Here is a 16290-nt window from a genome sequence, read left to right on the forward strand (position 1 = left end):
CATTCTGTATAAGCTGTAGTTGCTGTAGTGTAATGTGAAAGCTTTTTTTCCTCAGTTGTGGACCAAGGAACCGCAGCCGAGTTCACCTGTACGAGGCGGTCTGAGTCTGGTTCACCTGTACGAGGCGGTCTGAGTCTGGTTCACCTGTACGAGGCGGTCTGAGTCTGGTTCCAAAGTGAACTGCAGTGCGGCTCGCATGAGTGAGAACGCAGTCTGGACTCATGATGGTGGTTTGTAAAGGATGGTAAGCGAATTCAGTCCACGAATGACACGATGACGCGCTACTGGACAGACTTTCACAACAGAAGTGAATCTACTTGTTTTTATTTCCCAAATGTTTTTTTACGCTAAATGGCTGGTGGATTTTGGGTAGAAAACCAAAAAGCCATCAGTTGAAGGGCAAAAACAAAAATTTGGACTACTGTTTCCTTGCGTGATTTTTAAAGTCTGACAATGCTGGTTTGTACAGAAAGTCAGTCTAGGTAAAAAAATAAAAAATGCAGAACAGCCGTCATTTGACCACATTTGGCCTTTCTAGTGTCAGTTTTGTGCTTAATGATTTTGTAAGAGTGTCATATTTCCAGTGGTGGAGATCTCACTTTGAAACCAAATGCTTCAAATGTTTTATGTTTCTGCAAGTGAAGCAACAAACAGGCCGATATCTACTGCCTGTTCTCAGAGACAGAGCAGCTCACCTTCTGCACATCTGCAGCATGAAGCATGTGAGGCACACAAGTGTTAAGTGTCGCTCACTGTTTTTGGTAGTGACACCAAATAAACAAATTCATTACAAAGAATATGAGGCGCACGTAAGTGATAAAGTACGTCACGATGATGACGAATGTTTTACACAAACGAACCGCAGTTCGTTCGGCAGAATTGTAACACGGTGTGAAACCAGACCAGTGATGCTGTGGGGTGTGAAAACGTCCTGAAAGGAGCTGGCAGCAGGCCTTCATTTGTCCATGTCTTTCTCATTAAAGGAATAGTTCACCCAAAAATTAAAATTCAGTCATTATCTACTCACCTCCACTCCAGTAGAAAATCGGGTAAAGTTTATTAGTCCGTACAATAGTCCAGATCTTGCCAGCAGAAGTACGTTGCAGCGTTCTCCAAAACAACTGATGCTGGAGTCCTGTCTCCAGTCTTAAAAAAATAATGAAAAATAACCATAAAATGGCTCCATCCAGCTCATCCAGCATAATCCAAGTCTCTTGAAGCCAAAAGATCCCAAAGTGACTTGAAAAGACCGACATTTACACCATTATTTAGCTGAAATGGCCACTGTTGTTTTCAAAGTACATCATGTTTGTGCGCAGCCCGGCCTCGATAGGTAAGACTAGCTCCAATTACCAGAAACAAGACTTCCAGTTTTAAGCCAGTTACTTTGTATTTAATCGTCAAATTCAATGTGAGCTCCCATATTAATGTTTGATGTCATAATAATAGTAAATAATAATAAATAAATAATAAACAGCATTACGTTATTAAACATTTATGAGCCTGTGTTTTCCTTACCTTGATCTGCTGTTACATGTTAAGCTGCTACAGCAGGTCTGTTGTTGTTCCGCTACGGTCTGCTGGTTGTGTTGTACCTATCTACATTTTATCTATGTGTAAGTGAGCATACTTATGTATTTTTGCTAATTTTTCCATAAACAAGTCAAGGTGTACCATGAGGATTATTAATTAAGCAGTTAATGATTGCTTAATTAATGCTCCTCAGCCTGCGGCCTTGTGCCTACGACTGAATCACAGCCGTGCTGATATACAGTACAACACAACCTCGAGTGTGATATTGCTTTTATACAATAGTTGTACAAAGCTATTTATCAAGTAATGGTAATTTGAGACAACAGATGATTTTTGTCTGTTATTTGTCTCCGCCAACAAAAACAATTTGCCAAGCAAGAGGTAAACTGTTTCTCAACTGCAGGCTAGCTGCTACTTTGTTGTCAAAAGTGTTTTTTTTTCAAGAAAATTTACGTGTGTCATAAGAAAGCTCAGTTTTTACAAATATTAACATTAATCACATTGGACAGAAAGACGATATGATCAAGAAAAATTAAAGGAATAAGCATACAATCAAAACATGACAAAAAGTACAGAATACCCACCCCACAGCTGCTCAGGGTAGTATCCAACTAAATGCATGAACTATCCCTCATCTATCTTATCAAGAAAGCAGGTAAAAGGGTCGAATTCCATTAGTTTGTCTTTCAATAAAAAACTTATTTTTTCTAAGTGCAAGGTGTCTGTTAGTTCGCTAAGCCAGAGTTTGACAGTTGGGGCCTCTTTCTTCTTCCAAAACATTAGAATTAGTTTTTTTGCCGTGATAAGACCATATGACAGAAAGCTTTGTTGGGCTCTCGGCAGTGTCCCTGATATTTCAGACACTCCCAATACAATTAGAATTGGGTCAGGTACCAATTGAGACTCAAGCACTTCAGAGAGAACCCTAAAAACTTCTGACCAGAAAGTGTGTAGTCCAGTACAAAGAGCATAGCTGTGCAGTAGTGTGGCATCAGCTGTATGGCATTTGTCGCACAAAGGAGAAACGTCAGGAAATATCCTATGCAGTCTTGTCCTCGAATAATGTAATCTGTGTAGTATTTTGAATTGAATCAAACAGTGCCTGGAGTTGATAGAGCAAGTGTGGATATATTCTAGACTGTCCTCCCAAACTGCGTCTGAAATGGGTTCACCAAGCTCCTCCTCCCATCTTGCTTTAATTGCAGCTGTGGAAGGTGGGTTGACATATTGAAATGTATCATACAGTATAGATATTATTTTGTCAGACCCCATAAGATGATTGAGGCAGTCATCAAACCCAGAAGGACTGGCCATCTCAAAACCAGGCACATGCTTCCTCACATAGTCCCTGACTTGTAGGTACCTAAAGAAACTATTCTGTGGGAGTTTATATTTTATCCTCAGTTGTTCGAAGGAGGCAAAGGTTTCATTTACATAAAGGTCTCCTATAGTACGGATACCTGCCTCCTTACAGAGCCTAAAACCTTTATCTAATGTTGAAGGAGCAAAGGAGGGGTTCCCGGTGATGGGCGTTAGGAAAGAAAGGGTCTTGAGATTGAAGTGTAATCTGAATTGCTTCCAAATACGAATTGTACTATGTATGATGATATTGTGTCTATACACTGATTTATCAAGAGTTGTAGGAGACATGATAATTGTGCCAATGGAATGGGGGAGGCAATCCTCTCGTTCCTTCTCGAGCCAACTAGGGGAATTGTCATTCAACCAGAATGTAATAGCACGCATATTAGAAGCCCAGTAATAGAAAAGAAAATTAGGGAGAGCCAGCCCCCCATCCCTCTTGGATTTACACAGATGTTTCTTACTTATCCTGTGACTCTTATAGTCCCACAGAAAGGGGATTAAAATCGAATCTAGCTTATTAAAAAATGATTTGGTTATGAAAACAGGGATGTTCTGGAAAAGGTATAATGATTGTGGCAGGAAAATCATCTTGATAGCATTCACTCTTCCCACCAAAGAGATTGGGAGAGACCTCCAGAACAGTATATTTTTCTTGAGTTTGGCCAGTAGGGGGGGGAAGTTCGCTTTGAATATGGAAGAGTACTGCCTTGTGATAGTGATACCCAAATAGGTAACCCTCTCAGGTGAGATCTTGAATGGGAAGTGTTGTAGCCCAATAGGGTTTCGTAAATGGACGGGCATCAGTTCACTCTTATCCCAATTTATTCTGTATCCTGCGAAGGTACCAAATTGGTTCACTAAATCCAGAATAGCTGGAATACTCAGCTGAGGGATAGTAATAAACAATAAAATGTCATCTGCGTATAAGGAGATTTTGTTTACACAGTTCTTGGTGTTATAACCCTGTATGAGCTGGTCAGAGTGGACGGCCTCGGCAAGAGGCTCTATGGCCAGAGCAAACAGCAATGGTGATAAACCACAACCCTGTCTAGTCCCGCGATGTAGATGAAATTGGGTAGACAGTACTCCTTTTGTGAGTGTCTTTGCACAGGGGTAGTTTGACCCAAGTAATACATTTGTCGCCAAGATCAAATTTCTTCAATACTGCAAGGCTAGCTGCTACTTTGAGGTTAGCACAGACGAATTCAGCTACTTTCCTCCCAATCGTCCTCCTCTGACGACTGTTCATAATTAAGGTCAGTCTCGATATCGCTGTCACTACTAGGTGCAAATGAAGTTAGAGTTTTGTGTAGCCGTGTATTGGGAATATCTGGTAGGCATTTGTTTGTTGTACAACACTGTATTGTCTGCTAGAAGTGCTAACCAGCTGGTTAGTGTTTTATTTCTCTCACAAGAAGCTCCAGGCAGCTTTCTCCACACAAAGAAACTATGTATGAATGCAGCCTGATCAAGGCTGTTAGAACACCTGTGAAGCAGAGTGATACATATAGTAAAAAGTCCCAGTGCTGTTATACTGTATATCAGCACTCATAGAATGCCTCTTGTCCAATCAAATTACTTGACCGGAACTAACTGTTGTATAATGTACCATATAGGAGTACTTATGTCATTTTTATAAAACGGATAGTTCCAGTCCTTGATTATGATTGGCTGAGCCGCGTTCAAAGCCGTTTTAAAATACTAAATATAAACACACACCTGTGACCGCATCATCAGCATGATCACATCAGTATTACTGCGCCAAACAAATTGTTTCAAAATGTCAGATATTGTTGTTAATTTTGATTTACTGGGTGGTCTAAGCCTGGATGAGTGGTTGAAATAGATGGACAGGATGGAGGAGGAAGATAAAAAAGAAAGGAGACACGCTGATATTAATGAGAGAGACACTGAAGAGCTGGAAAAGTCAAGAAACGAAGCCGGGACCGCTAACCCAATCCACCGGCCTTTTATCTCCATCCAAAGCGGACAAACTACACGATCTATGGTAAGTTAACGATGTAACTTTTTTTTTGTTAGGCTACAGTGTGGCTTGGTCACTGTAACAAAAATGATATGGCTGGCAAGTGACAACAGCTATAGGGGAAAGTGAGCATAATAGTTGCTGATGGTAGATACATATGTGGTTATAATGTAACTGCAACATGATGGGAACATTTTATTTTCTTTCTCCTAACGTTAGGTATACTAGAGAGCCCATGGGGGTGAACTTCCTTGGCTCCATGTTGCCACGGTTTTGTAAAGCAGCCGGCACTTAGACAATCTACACCAACCACTGCTTGCGAAGCACCGCTGTACAAAAACTCTCTGATGCTGGCCCAGAGGCAAGAGAAATCATGTCAGTGACGGGGCATACATGTGAATCGTCCCTGCAATCTTACTGGCGCCCAAACTACAATGAGAGAAGATACTGGAGCAAACGCACCTGTCCAGAGTCAAACACCCCTGTACCAGCAAAGAAGAGTGCTAACATAATTGAAAACTACTTCAACAATTGCACAATTAATGGCGATATCCAGATAAATGTTAATAATCACCCCAGTTTTTAAGCATGCTTTCCACTGTGTCTGTGTGTTGCTGCGCCTGTGTGTTGCTTGGCAACCATTCTGCTAAATGTCGCTGAAGAACAACATTTCTTAGCGGAAGAATGATTATTTGTCATCAATAAATTATTGAATTTTTTGTTGCTGTGTGTTTTATTTTATGAAACCTTGCCAGGTATATGTAGTAACCGTTTTCTAAAAGCAATAAGCCCCGCAAGGCTCATAACGCCCCTTAGCTGTTCTAAAATCACTGTAAACCACGGCCTCACGGGGCTTATTGCTTTATTTTTGGCTGGACCGCAACAGCGGGGCCAGCCCTACAAACGCCAATGTCTGTCACTGAGTGACTGAGTGACTGAGTGATCAAGTTACACCATTGGTCGGCCGTGGCACGTGGCACATCATAGGATCACAGAGCCAGAAATTTCAGTTTCGTTTTCTCCGCCGTCTATTTTCTCCGCTGAGATCAGGAGCCTGTTTCTCCCACACAGTAAGCAGGCTGACCAATATCATGCATGTAAGCTGAAGCTAAAGTAGAATCTATACAATTATATCATATCACCGTTTATGTCAATGCATATGCGCGAGCTCAGTCCACCTGAAGCCCCTCTGTTCTGAGAGAGACACAAACAAGCATGGAGGTTTCATCACGCCGAGGGCTTATTTCCGACCTTCCCGAAGTTTCCCGGGGCCACAGTTCCGGCCAGTGCCGCTAGCTGGCCGCCGATTTGTTCCCGATGATCCGGCAGAGATTTCGGCCGGGGTCCCGACGACGATGCGCCCCCGGTGTCCGGCAAACAGCGTTTTCGGCACCAACGGGTAACACAGCGCCTGGCGCTTGGATCGGCAGGATCGATGCGGGCCATGGGCGCGGTGGAGAGGGCAGCGGTGGAGAGAGAGACGGGACGCGCTGGAACGATCAGTATGGATGTATGGACTATTATTCTGTACTAGCAGTCTACAGCAGAGTTAGTTACACCATTGGTTGTCCGTGGCACGTGGCACACTCATACACGGTCCAGCCATATACTAGGTTTTGACTTAGTCTTGTTTTAGAGTGTTTCAGAAGCTTCTCAGCGACTTCATAGATAACCTCATCTCCAACATTTATTTCAGTCACAGTGGTTTACATATCCTCTATTTTGCATACTGACATGGCGATAACTGACTATAATAAGCAAAATCTTGGCATTTATATACATTTATATAGCTTATGTATATAGCCCAGTACCAGGCCAGTAATGGGCACACACTTCCATTTGCGTGTGTGCCCGTTCACGCACACGCACACACACACAGAGTACACTAACAGTTAGGCTACTTAGCTAGCAATCGTTATAGATAGCAAGTTAGCTAACGTTAATTAGGTAAAAGCTAACTTACATAGCAAAGCTTAGCTTTAGTTCTAACTTAACATAACACAACAAAACAACAAAACGTCTAGTACAGCACAGACAACATATATGATCAATACTTACACTTTATTAATCTTGTAGGAATCCAGTAAAGTTAGCTAGTGGGTAGTGAACGCCCAGTGCTGCTGTTGAGGCTGTCCGCAACCGAAACTCGCGCTTGCTGCACTGAACAACGTCCGGGGCACTGAGCTGTCACTCAAAATCTCATTAGCCAATGGGCACGCATTGGTTTTTGTTTACCCTCGTTCAGAGAGAGAGAGAGAGAGAGAGAGAGAGAGAGAGAGAGAGAGAGAGAGAGAGAGAGAGCGAGCAAGCGAGCACCGGAAAAATACTGCCTATAGCCTACGTGGGGTTTCTGCTATGACTACCGTATTTCCACAATTAAAAGCCGGTACTCCACTAATTTAGCCGTGCAAGTCACTGAATTTTCTACAACACGGTCCTGCAAATATTTCACAATAGAAGCCTTGTGTTAACAAATGAAGGGATTCTGTCCACAGAAACGCTAGAAGGCTTTTAATTTGAAACGGAAACAGAACGTGTTGGGTAAAAAAAAAATATTTTTTTTCATGTCTGTGACATATTCTACAGATATAGACATTGAAACTGTATTGAAAGGTGTAATGTTGCTGGTATGATGTCAATATGACTACCAACAGATCATTTTCCCTGTCTATTTTTGCTGAGACCGTGGGAGAAAAGCTGTTTACCTGGCTATGTGACAAGGCCTTTTGGGGACCAAAGGCATTCTTGTGTGGAGCTGTTTGGTTAAAAAGGGTCAGAAGTATTATATTTATATAGAATAAAGTGAGATCAAGTCAAGTTAGTGATGTTTGTGTGTATGCCAACACGTCTTCATCAGGGCATACACCCTGTCAGCTAAGACAGTTCTTAGCTAATACTGGTACATCTTTTCTTTTTCTTTCTTTTTTTGTATAAATAAACCTTTTCATCATGAGTTGCAGATTCAGCTGGAGATTTCTGCAGAAACACACCAGCAGGAAGGCCAGAAACAGCCAGTCACCCACACAGCAGAAGTTAGAAAGGGAAGAAGTGTTTTGAGTTTGAGAACGTAGATACAAAAGATAACTGATACAAATATCATTTTACACATCTGTAAATAGCAGTTAGTACTTAACTGGTTATACTGTAAGTGATAATAAAGCTACTCACATTATAGCATGCAAACACTATAATACAGTAAAATGGATAGTTACAGCCAAGAAGTTTCATTTATTTAACCTACTGTAGTTAAAGCTGTGTTAAAGTATACAGTATGTTTAGTGCAAAGTGAACTTATGTGTTATTAATATGTTAATTTGATTTAATCATAAGAGAAGTTTTTTTTCCACATTGTATTTTTTTTTCTTCTAAATACTCAAATTACTTAAAGGAAAACAAAATAAATCAATGATTATTTTGTTAATTAAAATTCATTCATGTGCTTTTTGAACCACAGGAGCGGTTTATATCCTACAGTACTGTGTGTCCATTGACAGGTCATGAAGGACAGTAATCAATTGTTATTAGGTATTTATCTAATATCCTGAGATAAGAACTCTAATTGCTGATTACAAGTTGTTGCCTTTATGGATTGGCATGTCAAATTTTTCAGTTATAGAGATATTGGAGGTTATGACATGAGCACAACCTTTCCCCCAATCTAGGATGAAATAATTAATATGAAACCAATGAAATAAATGAAAGTAGAGTAACAATGAACCTCCCTAAAATGAAATAGTGTTACCTAGATATTGGCTTATATATTTACATCAATTTAAGTTTGACAGACAGTCCTGTGACAGGACTGTCTGTCAACTGCTGAATCTGTAATGGAGAGTGCAGGAAGAAAGCCAGGTCAAAAAAATGACATTTTTGCGATGTCAAGTGATTTCATCATGGTAAAGTTGTCATGATTCTTGTATCTGAATGGAAGTAGATTATGTGTGAGGCTTTATTATGTATTATAAGATACAATATGAGGCCATTAACATAGCATTACTGTGAGCCTGAGTTGCTTTGTGAAGCAGCTTTACCAAAATGGTGGTTGTGGGGTAAAATGTGCCACTAGCCCTGGGGCAAGTTGAGCCAATGCCATAGCTTACCCCAATCTAATTCCATTTATGTTCTATTAAAATGTTAGGTTTAACACATATATGCGCCCGAAAGGTGTTTTCTAATATTACAGAGCAAATATCATTATGCCACAAGACTACAAATGCAAAACAAGCAGAGTTCAGGCTCTCTGGAGGATCTAACAGCAGCCGAGGAAGTCGATTCGATCAGTGGCAAAGGGAACAGAAGATACAGACAGAATCACAGTGAAGAAATATGAGAAGATCGACAACGGAAGAAGAAGCAAGAACAGGTTATGACAGACGGACACACACACACACACACACCGCACAAACATTGTGCTGAAAGTTGTGTTGAACCAAGTTGTGCATCGGTATCGCTACGTTCAGACTGCAGGCAAAAGTGGCCCAAATCTGATTTTTTTTTTGCTCATATGTGACTCAGATCTGTTTTTTTCATAACAGTGTGAACAACACAAATCACATGGAATCTGATCTTTTCAATTCTGATTTGGGCCACTTTCATATGTGGTCCTAAATCAGATACAGGTCTGATTTTTTGCAATGCGACCTCAGTCTGAACAGTCATTACGTCACTCTAGATCGACATTCGTCACAATTCTGTGCTGGCGGGAGTCAGTCGGTGTAAAACATGGAAGACAGCTGCGATGGAGGGAGTCAGTGGAGGGACAGTGAGGTGTTAGACCTCAAAAGTATTTGGGGTGAAATTTTGGATGAAATCTGTTTCAGTGAAGCCATTCCCGTCACAATCCCACCACTCCTGGCTCCGACTCCGCATCCACACACACACCTCCGTACAGAAGTAGCAGCCATTGCTCCACAAAAAGCCATAATTAAAAATTTGGCTCTCTTTCTCCTCATCCTCGTCTTCATTATCATCTGCTCATGAATTCACCGGCTTCCACTGCACATCGACTTGAAACCGTAAACGCCGACTTCAGTGGCCTCCATGTTTACTTCTGTATGACAGCGTGCTGCGTGTGACGTCTTTGTTGTTGTTCTTTTGCGCATGCGGGTCAGTTCAGGACCGTGACCGGTTCACACTGGAATCTGATATTGGCCACATTTAAAAAATAATGTGAACAGCCAAACAAAAAAATCAGATCTGAGCAATAAATCCGAATTGAGCACTAAGGCTTCCAGTGTGAACGAGAAATCATCACCACATGATGTTAGAATGTGATAGAAGAAGAAGTGGAGACAGAGTGGAGAGACAGACTGTCTGGCTCTAGTGAAAGGACTGAAAAGGACAGAATAAAGGTTTTAAATTGTGTAACATTTTACCCCCATAGGGCTCAACTTGCCCCGTCCCTGGGGTACGTTCAGCCAATTTTTTTTATGTCATACATCTAAAACTATTAGCTTCGGAAAATGTTTTAATTTCCATGGAAGCCCAACAACTTTAAATATACATAGCAGTTATTGTTTGAGATACATACACATTTACTTTGCTGTAGTAGCACAAAATGTAAAAAATGTCTCATCTTAGCCAGTTCTCCCCTATACAGGGCACAACTGACTGGAAAGAGACTGACTGGAGGGACTACATACACATGGACTGGATCACAGACTACCTCACCGGCAGGCCGCAGTAGGTCCGGCTGCAGGGAGCCTGTCAGACGTGGCGGTGGGCAACACCGGCGCACCCCAAGGAACCGTACTGTCGCCATTTCTTTTCACCCTCTACACCTCGGACTTCCGCTTCAACTCTGGATCGTGCCACCTACAGAAGTTCTCTGATGACTCCTCCTGTCGGCTGCATCACGGAGGACAATGAGGAGGAACACAGAGAGCTGGTAGAGAGCTTTGTAGGTTGGTGCAACAACAACCACCTCCAGCTCAACATCATGAAGACCAAGGAGCTGGTGGTGGACTTCAGAAGGAGCAGGAGGCCCCCAAACCCCGTCACCATCCAGGGGGAGGAGGTGGAGATGGTGAACTCCTATTTATGAGAAGCCGCCTAGGCCAAAATTGAATACTTCACGGTACTAAGCACTTGCACATACATGCATACTCTCATGCATATACATACATACAGGCATGCACATACATACATACACATGTAAGTATCTATGTATATGAGTGTGAGAATGTATGTACGTGTGTGCATAAGTATGTATGTACTGTATGTGTATGGTTGAGTATGTATATATGTGTGTGCATAAGTATGTATGTATGTGTGTGTGGTTGAGTATGTATATGTGTGTGTGCTTATGCACACACACATATACCAGTATTCAATTTTGGCCTAGGCGTCTTCTCATATAATTGGCAGGGTTCCTACACGGTTTCCCAGACCCTATGTTCTTGACTGGATTTGATTTTGGTGGGTATTTGATATAATGCATGCTGACAGCGGCTGGGTAATAAGAGCGTCCCTCTATCTGAACATTATTCTTCACATCAACAAAAACTGTGGACTCAAAGTGGCTCTACAACAACATAAAAGCTAGAATTATGTGTTTATCGGACCTGAACCGCAACATTTTCCATACTTTTCCAGACATTTTTTCAAATTCCCAAACTATTCAAGACCTGGAAATGATCAAATTCATTTTTAATACTTTTCCAGACTTTCCAGACCTGCGTAGGAACCCTGTGTGGCACCTGAATTTCCCCACGGGGATTAATAAAGTGATATCTTATCTTATCTTGTCTTACATCTCCCAGCATGCCTGGCAGTTCCTGGACATCCCCCAGGAGGAGTTGGAGGAAGCTGGGTGAATGTGTAACACACATTATTGTAGGACATTATGTTGTCCACTGGTCTGCGAGCTGTAAAAGAGTTTGGTCTTTACAACTAACTCTGCGTTCATGTTTTGTGCTCATGTTAAGTCCAGTTAACCAACTAAAATGCAGGCTGCTGATTAGTGCTGAATGGAAACTCATACTCATTAGGATGACTCATTCAAATGACTAACAGATTCCACGAGTCAAACCTGAAATATTACCAGTAATAAAATTTACCTCATAGATAAATCTATCAGTGTTCCAGTAAACTATCTGTTGGCGTTATGTCAGTGATAAGGCAGCACTGCCTTATGGGAATCAATAGCATGTGAAACACAGAGATACAAAGACTCGTCTCCATGATAGGGGCGTCATGTTGTTGTTGTTGTTGTTGTTAGTTTATGGCTGGTGGTAATTAATTAAGATCCCACATGGACTAAACACAGAATCAATTTATTCAGTCAGTCTGTCTGTATGCCTGTCTGTGTGGTATCTATCTGTTGTGTTGTTTGTCTTTCAGCAGGAGATTTACTGACAGTCATGGATCTTCACGTGGTAATAGTTTTGGTTAGATCAGGTTAGTTTAGGTGAGGTTAGGTCAGGTCAGTTTAGTTTAGGTAAGTTTAGGTTAGGTTAGATCAGGTTAGTTTAGGCGAGGTTAATAAATAGTTCCTATAAAGGCAGCTAGAGGAAAATGCTGTAATAAAAGATAAACCTATTTTAGCCCCTATATTGGCCATATACATGATAGCATACTGCGTTTAGAATAATAACCTGATTCATGCGTAAACATTACCGCTCGCACTCATGTTACAAAATTATATCCTTGTAGGCTAATTAAATACAGTGCTTATTCGGTTACACCACTGTAAAACAAGTTTTCCTCGAAATCACCATTCCCCTAAGATTATATGATGTCATGTCGGCAAACCCAGCAAACAAAAATGTTTGCTGGGTAAGTTTAGGTTCGGTTAGGTCAGTTTAGTTTAGGCTAGGTTAGGTCAGGGTAGTTTATGTTATGTTAGGTTAGTTTAGTTTAGGTCAGAACAGTTAAGGTTAGGTCAGTTTATTTTCCGTAAAATCAGGACAGTTTAGGTTAGATTACAGTAGGTTAGGTTAGATTAGGTCAGGTTAGTTTAGTTTAGGTCAGGACAATTTAGGTTAGTTTAGTTTAGTTTAGCTTAACTTAGTTTAGGTTATGTTAGGTTAGGTTGGGTCAAGTCAATTAATTTTAGTTTAGGTCAGTTTACCCCATTGAGAGCAAGAATTTATTTTTCAAGGAAGACCTGGCAACATTTTATAACACTGCACCAACATATGACAATTTACAGAAGCAAAACACAATAAAAATCACATGAAAGGTACGAGCAAGGTCAAAATTCACTACCAAACTCTAAAAGGCAACAGTCCAGTAGCAGAGCAGCAGGAGCTGGAGGCCGGCCCTGTGTAGATCCGGGCTAAACAAAGCCTACACACAGCGCCTTCTGTAAGCAAAAAGACTCCTACAGGGGAAATGAAACTCAGGCCTCATGCTGCTCTGTGGCTCGGTGAACGCTTCAGGCAGGTGACGGCCTCAGTGATAACTCGGTGTTTACGCCCCGGCTGTAACCCTTAACAACCCGCCATAAAACAGGGCTGTTGGGAAGGTGGGCAAGGTGCGGCCGCTTCATTATTCCTCCGATTCAGATGATCGCCTCAGTGTGTCCGTTTGCAGGTCGTGGGAAAACACCACCAAGCTGATATGGATCCTGCTGGTTTGATTCAGACCTGTGTCCTCCTCACTGTCTCCATGTGTGTGTGTGGCGTTACTGGCAGCCCTATAGGTGAGTGGAGCAAGGGTGGGAGGATTTACCTGAGGTTTAAAAATGGTGAAATATGACATATAGATTTTAAATAATGAACAATAGGAAAAATAATGAGGCTGATTTTGCTCGGTCAAAATAGGTCTAATGTTTAATATCGAGACCAAATGTCTGGATTTTGTGTGAATTTGTGAGTTTATTCATTTCAGTTAATTCTGAGTGCGTTGATGTTCCAAAGTCCAAAAACGTCAGGTGGCGTAACTGTCCCGCACGTACATGAAGAGAACAAAACTGCAGTAATCAAATAGCTGTTAATCAGAAGATGTATGTTTTTTGGTGGTGATAAATACAGTTAAAGTACATATTTAAACATTCTATACGGTTGCACCACCTCACATTCTCTGGCTGGTAAGATCAGAAATCTAGTTTAAAAATTAGTTCATGTTATCTTAAAGGCTATAAAAGAAATATGTAGGCTACACACTGAATACGCACTTCAATTTCCAGTTTAAGTGCATTATTGTCCGAATGTGTTTTTTCCTGGTCAGGTCGTTTTTCTCTTTTGACAGCCATTTTTGCCATTGACCCAATTTAACAGTTCAGAGGTATTTATTAGGCCTAATTTACCAGAACTGTATATCTTGAATTATACTCCCTCTCAGCCACTGGTCTATAAATGTCAGAGTAAACTCTCTTACACCTGTTTCCATGTTAGAATCAAGACTTTACAAACCTGATCTAATTGGAAAAAAAACAATAATTGAAAAATAGAACATTAGACAAAAATAGATTAATAGACGTTTTATTTCTTATACGGTTATATCAGTACTGATGAACTTGAACACGACATAGAGATTAGAGAGGCTTGTGGCTGGAAGCTTGCCAGTTCAATTGCCTGGACCGACCAGGAAAAGCTGATGTGACGAAATGAATGAGTAACGCTCTGCCCTCCATCAGCCGATATGGGTTTTTATTGTTATACTGACAGCTGATATTTTGTGCCGATATTCAATATCATTAAATTTGATCATCATCATTATGCCAAAAAATGACAAGTATTCAGTGTTTCCCTCAGAATTTCCTTTGCCTCTGAAACAGCATTCAGAGCATCATGGGACACTAAAACTCTCCACTGAAACCAAATTCTTTTAGTGTCAGCAGCTCTTTAAGGCAGAGAGACACCACACCTGTTCAATGGTAGAGAAACTCTGGGAGACACTACTGCCTTGAAATAATTAATTTACAATAAACATTACATGGAAAAATAAAATGTGAAACTAAAATGTCATGTGAGGTGGACGACACTGACTGGCTTGTATCTGATATTTAATAAAAGACCAATATCAGCCCCATATATTGGTCTAACCCTACTCCACAGCTGGTTTTGTTTATATTTTGATTCACTGGATTGAAGACATTTTTTTCACTCTCAGATTTGTCATCTCAGCCACTGATTCAAAAAAGATGTGTATTTTGAGTTACAGTGAGATCTGAAAGTTATGTTTTGCAGTTTCCAGTCTATTTATCTGTCTGTCTCCGAGCTATCTAGCAGAACTTTTTTCTGTTTTTCAAGGTACAACAAACATCAATTGCTTCAGCGGCTCAGATCTTCGTTTGGGAGCAGTGAATGAAGGATATACAGGTAAAGTTGGTGTGATATTCACTTTGTAGTTTGTAGAAAGAAAAGGCCAATTCCAATCCTACACTCACCTTTTTATTTGTGAAATAGAGTTTACTCTTTTTTTCCACTGGTGAAATAACAGCTTGACTACCTTTTCAAGCTAATGTAAATCTGTGTTATCGAAGTTCATAGTATACAGTATAGTAACTAGTACTAATGTAATTCTGATGTTATATGAAAATAAGGTATTTTCATGGAAGTACGGTATTTAAATGTTGTAAAAATTGTTTTTTCAGTGATTCCTTGCTGTACAGCAATCTCTGATGGGAGTTTATAGTTTACACACCTTTTTATTTACTACTACAAGTATTACTGCCTGTGGTTTTTGGTTTGGTTTAGCTTATCTGCCCATAAAAAAAATCTAAATAATCTAAATAAGACACAAGTGAGTTGGACGACAGAAACAAAAATGATACAAATAATCAGCAGGGAGGAGCATGGTGCAAACACAACAAAATAACATAATGGATAAGTGCATAGACAACAAGAAAGGTGAATAAAACATTAAAATGGTTCTGTAGCTCAGTGTGTAGCAAGGCAGCAACAGGAGTTTGATTCCCACTGATGAAACCTGCACTCTAAAAAGTAATGCCTTTCTTTAACTTATAAAAAGTGAGGTAAGTGGTTGCATTGGACTTTTTGAGTTGAGTCAACTTCAAGGCTTTTTTAAGTAGAATGAACACTGTAACATTACTTAACATGAACCAAGTAAAATCAGGTTGAGTTAACTAATACTACTGATATTACTTAGTTAGATAAACTTAATTTTCTTGGTAAAGGTAACTCACTTGCACATGATAATGAACTTAATTAAAATGAGTACAGGTTACTTGTAGATAAAATGTAAAATAGTAAAATTAACCTAATCACACATGTGAATGAACTCCATTAAATTGAGTCCAGGCTACAACCTCTGGTGAATAAATTATGCTACATTAATTTCTCTAAAGGTTTTGTTGTTCTAATTTCTATATCCCTACGTTTTGATTAACTTTACATAAATAGACTTTCCTGTCAATAACAATAACAATTTAAAATTCAGAAGAACAAGATGGAAAGACAGATTTAAGATTATAACATTTATTTAACTCTTCACAACCCACT

This window comes from Centroberyx affinis, unplaced genomic scaffold (genome assembly GCF_046629955.1).
Source record: "Centroberyx affinis isolate AG114_WGS23_722 - 3 ecotype Tasmania unplaced genomic scaffold, CSIRO-AGI_Caff_v1 ptg005992l_1, whole genome shotgun sequence".
NCBI lineage: Eukaryota > Metazoa > Chordata > Actinopteri > Beryciformes > Berycidae > Centroberyx > Centroberyx affinis.